Source organism: Dermacentor variabilis, chromosome 4, assembly GCF_050947875.1.
Source record: "Dermacentor variabilis isolate Ectoservices chromosome 4, ASM5094787v1, whole genome shotgun sequence".
Classification (NCBI taxonomy): domain Eukaryota; kingdom Metazoa; phylum Arthropoda; class Arachnida; order Ixodida; family Ixodidae; genus Dermacentor; species Dermacentor variabilis.
The window spans coordinates 1590001-1595994 of record NC_134571.1 but is presented as its reverse complement, the minus strand read 5'-3'; positions in this window follow the sequence as shown (position 1 = coordinate 1595994).

Sequence of the window (5994 nt, the reverse complement as noted above, 5' to 3'; positions counted from 1 at the left end):
AATATAGACCAGCTATACAAAAGCGATGACGGCGATTCATCACACGGGGAAAAACAGCAACCATCACATACAGACGTTAGTGACAGTTCATCTGGCAGTTAGATCAGCTTCCGGCTAAAGGATGGTTCTGTGTTTTGTTCTGGACTGATCGAACTCTAGTAATTAGAGCGAATTATAATATCAGAATCAAATTTATTTGCGCCATATATGCGGGTGCGCATGCAACGACCACTATTATGAGAGCAAAAGTACGTGGAGACCAGTGTGCAAGTCGCAAGAAGAAGACATATCGCGTAAGTATTACATTTCCTTTACCAAAAGGCACAAGATTTCAATACTTCAAGAACGGATATGTTTGTAACACTATTGGATCGTTCATTATTGCTTTCTTTTTTTGTAGGTAAATTATCGAGAAAATATTCTATTTAACGGGGAACAAGATTTAATAATGTGGGTATTGTGTTAGACAGTTCTCGTAATAGTCATACCTGCGCTGCAGAAAGAGTCAAGCAAAATAGTTCGTGAACGGCGTGTTAATTGTAAACGGCCCTGTCGTATCACATCAAAAATCGTCAAAACGATATAAGCGCAGCTAGGCGACTCGCGGACTGTACAGTTCAGGAAAACATTGGTTGTTTTCCCTGGGGAGTGTGAAAGAAGCGATTATACGAAGCCGAATTGTGAAAAGATGTCAAAAACTGCCATTTTTGTAGCTATTGTCAATTAATTAAGGCTGCATGTCCATCGATGTCAATCTACAAATGAAGCATTTCTGCTGTCGACGTGTCATTTGACTGGGAAGAACTACAGTTAGATCAAGTTCTTCCAACCTTTGCTCAATGAACTAATGACATTCAACAATCAAGCAGTTAAGAATTAATAAATTCATGGTAGATCATGAGTGTTTTCTTATGCGCCGTCACCTGTGAGGCATATATATATCTACCATTTTTGGTGCAAAGCTCCCTGGAACGCGTACTGACGGTTAATGCATGCACGCACTTATCGAACTTCGTGCACGTATAGACGTGATGCTTTGACGACGAATATTTATTGAAATTCAAATTATTTATTTCTGCCTTGTAAAGGTACAGACAGCGGATGCGCACAAAAAGCTGTCAGATACAGCTTGACAAAGCCGCAGCCCCCTTTCGCTTGGCAGCGTCTTCGTAGCAAGACTTTTAAAACAAAGATAATTGCACAGTGTAACAACAGTTATACAATAATGAGCAAGAACAAAAGGAAACAAAACAAGATTATACAATATTTAAACAATATTCACAAAAAGGAAGACAGAACCTACATGGCACAAACATAGCACCCAAACTACTGTTTGACGCATTGAAGATGTCAAAATTATTATATATATTAGCTATTACATATTCGTATAGAGCTACCAATCTGTGCAAAATCTAGATCGCTGGTTTTCATTACACACGCACGCACGCACACGCACAACACACACGCACACCAAGCCCCCATAAGGTAAAGGAAACGCTTTGTTTAACAAACGTTCGTCCGATGTTAGAGTACGGCAGCTCTGCCTGGGACCCAGAGACAAACACAGCCATTAATCAACTGGAACGGATACAAAAACGCGCCGCCCGTTTCTTTACCGCCAACTATGATTTCACTCAGAGCTCATCACAAATACGTGTTAACTTGGGATGGCCACTTCTCGAGAACCGACGGAAATATTTGCGACTTAAACTTTTTTTCAATATTTACACAGGCAAGACTGGTTTGTGAGGGACAGATACATGAAGAACCCAAGTTACATATCACCCAGAACAGATCATCCGCTCAAAGTACAAGAGTACAAATGCCGTATCAATCTATATAGACATTCCTTCTTTCCAAAAATTGTACATGATTGGAATAAACAGCCGCCTGAAATTGTCACAGCAACGCCATCTGTGTTTGAAAATTTGTTGTCGAAACATCTATATGTTTAGTTCCAAAATGTATTTTGCTTCGGACAGAATAGGAGATTAACCTCTCCTGTCCACGGCTTCTTGCCTTAATCGCTGTTTTTTAAATACATTATTATTATTATTATTATTATTATTATTATTATTATTATTATTATTATTATTATTATTATTATTATTATTATTATTATTATTATTATTATTATTATTATTATTATTATTATTGAATATCAAGAGACTTGAATATCAATATTTTATGCCCTGAAAAAGTGACTGTTTGTGATTATTTATCTACGTTGTCCGCTTATGGTCTGGAATGTACAATTGCAGCTCCTACTAGAGCGGAATTAATTAATAATGGCGTAGTACAATCTTGTTTAGATCACATAGCGGTCAGAGCTCCCGGCTGTTCATTTAGGTCATGTACTATTCTACAACGCATGGCGGATCACTATTTCGTAGCATGTCGTCTAGTTCTACCAGACGCGTCTAGAACGTTATCGGTGGAAACTGGATCTGGGCAGCGTAAATGCCTTGTCCCTACTGTTAATCAATCCAAGCTTGATAACCTTATCGTTTCGTTTGACTGGTCATCCTTAGCCAAAGAAGATTCTTCGGCCAAAGTATACGAAAGGTTCTGCATGCAAATGAAAAACTGAATTGCGTTGCACACGGCTGATAGCTAAGCCGATAAGGAACTGCTGGATGAAAACGGAAATTCTTGCTTCCATTTCGTATCGAGACAACTTGTGGAAACGCTGCAAAAGAAATCCCAGAAACCAAACACTGCGATTAGAGTACAAGTCGGCAAGAAATAGAGTTGTTGCTCTTTTGCGTGGCGCCAAACGCCGTTACTTTTTTTATAAATTCCAACAATCTTCAAATAATGTAAGCAAAACTTGGTCTTTGGTAAATCATCTCAGAGGAGTGAGTTCCAATAGCCCTTCTATTTTCGGTGTTTTTCAACAACCTCCCACAGAAGTGGCTGATGCTTTCAACAGGCACTTTATTAAAGCGTCCCAAAGGGCCGTCTCTCCATATACAAGCACTTCACCGTTAGGGCATTCCGTATCTGCGTCGGCTTTTCTTCCGAAAATTTTGAAGGGTGATCTGGAGGCAATTATTTTCAGTTTCCGTCCTAATAAGCCCACTGGATATGATGGAATTTCTTTACACACCATCAGAAGGAATTTCAATGCGCTGTCAGATATTATCCTGCATATACTGAACGGTTTTTTGGAAGGCGACGAAATTCCAGAATGCTTAAAAACTGCAGTTATTGTACCACTACATAAGTCAGGGAAGAAAGATAGTATTGAAAACTATCGGCCAATTTCAATATTGCCGATTATTGCTCAGGTCTTAGAAAAATTTCTTTTCCACACTATGTCTTCTTTTCTTAACAAATTTTCTATCCTGACCAATCGACAGTTTGGCTTTGTTTTAGGGCGTGGTACTGTGGCACTGCTTGAGGAATTTTCAGATGAACTGTTCTCGGCATTTGATCAGAATCTTTTCACATGTGCGCTATTTTTAGATGTAGCGAAAGCGTTTGACACCCTGAATCATCAAATCTTGTTAAGTAAACTGCATTTTTGGGGATTTCGTGGGCCTTTTTACAAAGTTCTCGAAAATTATTTGAGCAACAGATTTCAGGTGGTCTCTACCGATGATAAGGGCATATTTAGTTCTAAGCTGTCGGTAAAAGCTGGAGTTCCTCAGGGGTCCATTTTGTCGCCATTGTTCTTTAATATCTTTGTTAACGACTTCCCTTTGGCAATTTCGAGATGTTCAGTATTCCAGTATGCTGACGACACTGTATTATTAGCGAAACAACTTTCTTATAAAACATCCACTGAAATGTTGCAAAATGACGTGCACAAGGCAATGCTTTGGTTCTCTAATAATGGAATTGTTGTAAATGCCCAAAAAACAAAACTTGTTTGTTTTCGCTCCCCACTTAAGACTACTGTTATTAACTTGCCTCTCTACTTGCATGAGTCAGACTGTGTTCATTGTAAATGCGCACCTATTCCATACGTGGATTGTGTGAAATATCTCGGAATCTATTTCGGTAGTAATTTATCGTGGCAACATCACTTATCACTTATTTGTTCAAAACTGAGGTCAGTAGCCTGGCTGTTATTTAATATCAAAAGTATTGCACCCTTGCCTGTAAAAAAGATTATAGCACAGGCACTAGGTTACAGTGTGTTAAGGTATGGCATTACAGTCTTTGGCTTTTGTTCGGATCGTTGGAGATGCAGGGTTGACCGGATTATAAAAAAACATTCTTAAAAACGTTGCGTACAATTCCCCAATAGTAACATCTGCAAACATCTTCCGTGAACTTGGGCTACCAAACATCCATTCATTACTTATAGAAACAGTTGTAGTTAAACATTTCTGGAATTCCGCTTTCAAACAAAAACGTGCCGCCGCAAGGGAGCTTAGAAAACATGTCCGTTACGTAGTTCCGCATTCAGCCACAAGGTATGGCGCGGCCAGACGCTGTGCTTATGTGCCTGACATATTTAACAAATTACCAGAAGAGATATTTAACGCGACATCAAAAAGAACGCTCAAACACATCTTAAAGCAGCTAGAGTAAAATTACCCTCTTGTACATTGTTTTTTTTTTTTGCATCGCAATATTTACCTCTTCAATTTTGTTATATATAGATAACTAAATGTTATCTTGTTCTTCTTAATTTTTTGCCTTTCATTTCTTTTTCATTCATCTCATCAATTCTTGTACATCTTTTTGCCTTGTCTATCATATTCATTGGCACGGTCCTACAAGCCAACTAAGGCTTAGACCGGCCTGCTTGTGTTGTTTTGTATATTGTGCGGCAACAAACATTATTATTATTATTATTATTATTATTATTATTATTATTATTATTATTATTATTATTATTATTATTATTATTATTATTATTATTATTATTATTATTATTATTATTATTATTATTATTATTGCGTTGTATTATGTATTAGATGTATCCTTTTGTACCACCAATCATCTGTATTTCCATCATTCTTATATTCCTTCCCTCTACTCTAATGCCCAACATTGGGCGCTGCAGGTATGTAAGTAAATAAAGAAGGAAACAGCGAAAAAAGAAGAAAGCAAAAGTATGGGGAGCCGCGTCCATCTCTCACCGTCGCATCTCCCTCTCCCAGAAGAAATGAAGAGGTTCTTGGAAAGCAGGGACGGGCGATTGTCTCCGTCAGCATCCGCTCCCACCAGCGAAGACGGGAAGCGGGGCATTGCTACTCGCAACGCCGCCCGCTCGCGGGACTGCAGGGCAAGGGCGCTAGTTCCCGCCAAATGTTGGATGGCAGCTTGTTGGATGCCAGCTCGTTTCGCGTCTCGACAGTTTAGTGGACCAGCTGGTGCATTTCTGTTATCATGGACGTCGCATATAAACGCAAACTTCACAAGGTAACAAATGGACTAGAAGACCGCAAGCCCTTTCCATGGAGTGGAGCCGCCTTGTCTCGCCATTCAGAATATGCATACTCGTAAGTTGCATTTTAATTTTACGTTGTGTAGTACATGACCGCCTTTGTCAAGTGAACAAAACTCGCTTTGTATTGCGCAAATGGTTTTGCAATGTATGATGAACTCCTTGTTTCTGTGTTGCTGTTGTTTTACTGGCAGGAAGAAAAAAAGAAGAGCTTTATATGAAAACTGATCAAGCGTTCGAGAGTTGGGACAAGGAAATCTGAGACGTACTTTCATGTATATATTTTTAATATTATTTTTTCGTCTTGTAAGCGTGGCGTATTTTCCTTTATTTTTTTTTCTAGGAAACATTGGAACGACACTGATTAAATTGAAGCATGGTGTGCGATTGTCCTGCTACGCTCGAAACTGTTATCACCATCCGGGAAGAAACCAGGCAAGACGCTTGTCTGGTTGTCACTGCGGAAAAGTCATAATTAATTCGAAGTCGCTTTTGTTCCCACAGATGAAAAAAGAAAACTGTAAATACCCAGTACTGTACGATATACGTCCGGTGCGTTGCAGGTAAGAATGGATTGTGTGTGGCACTTC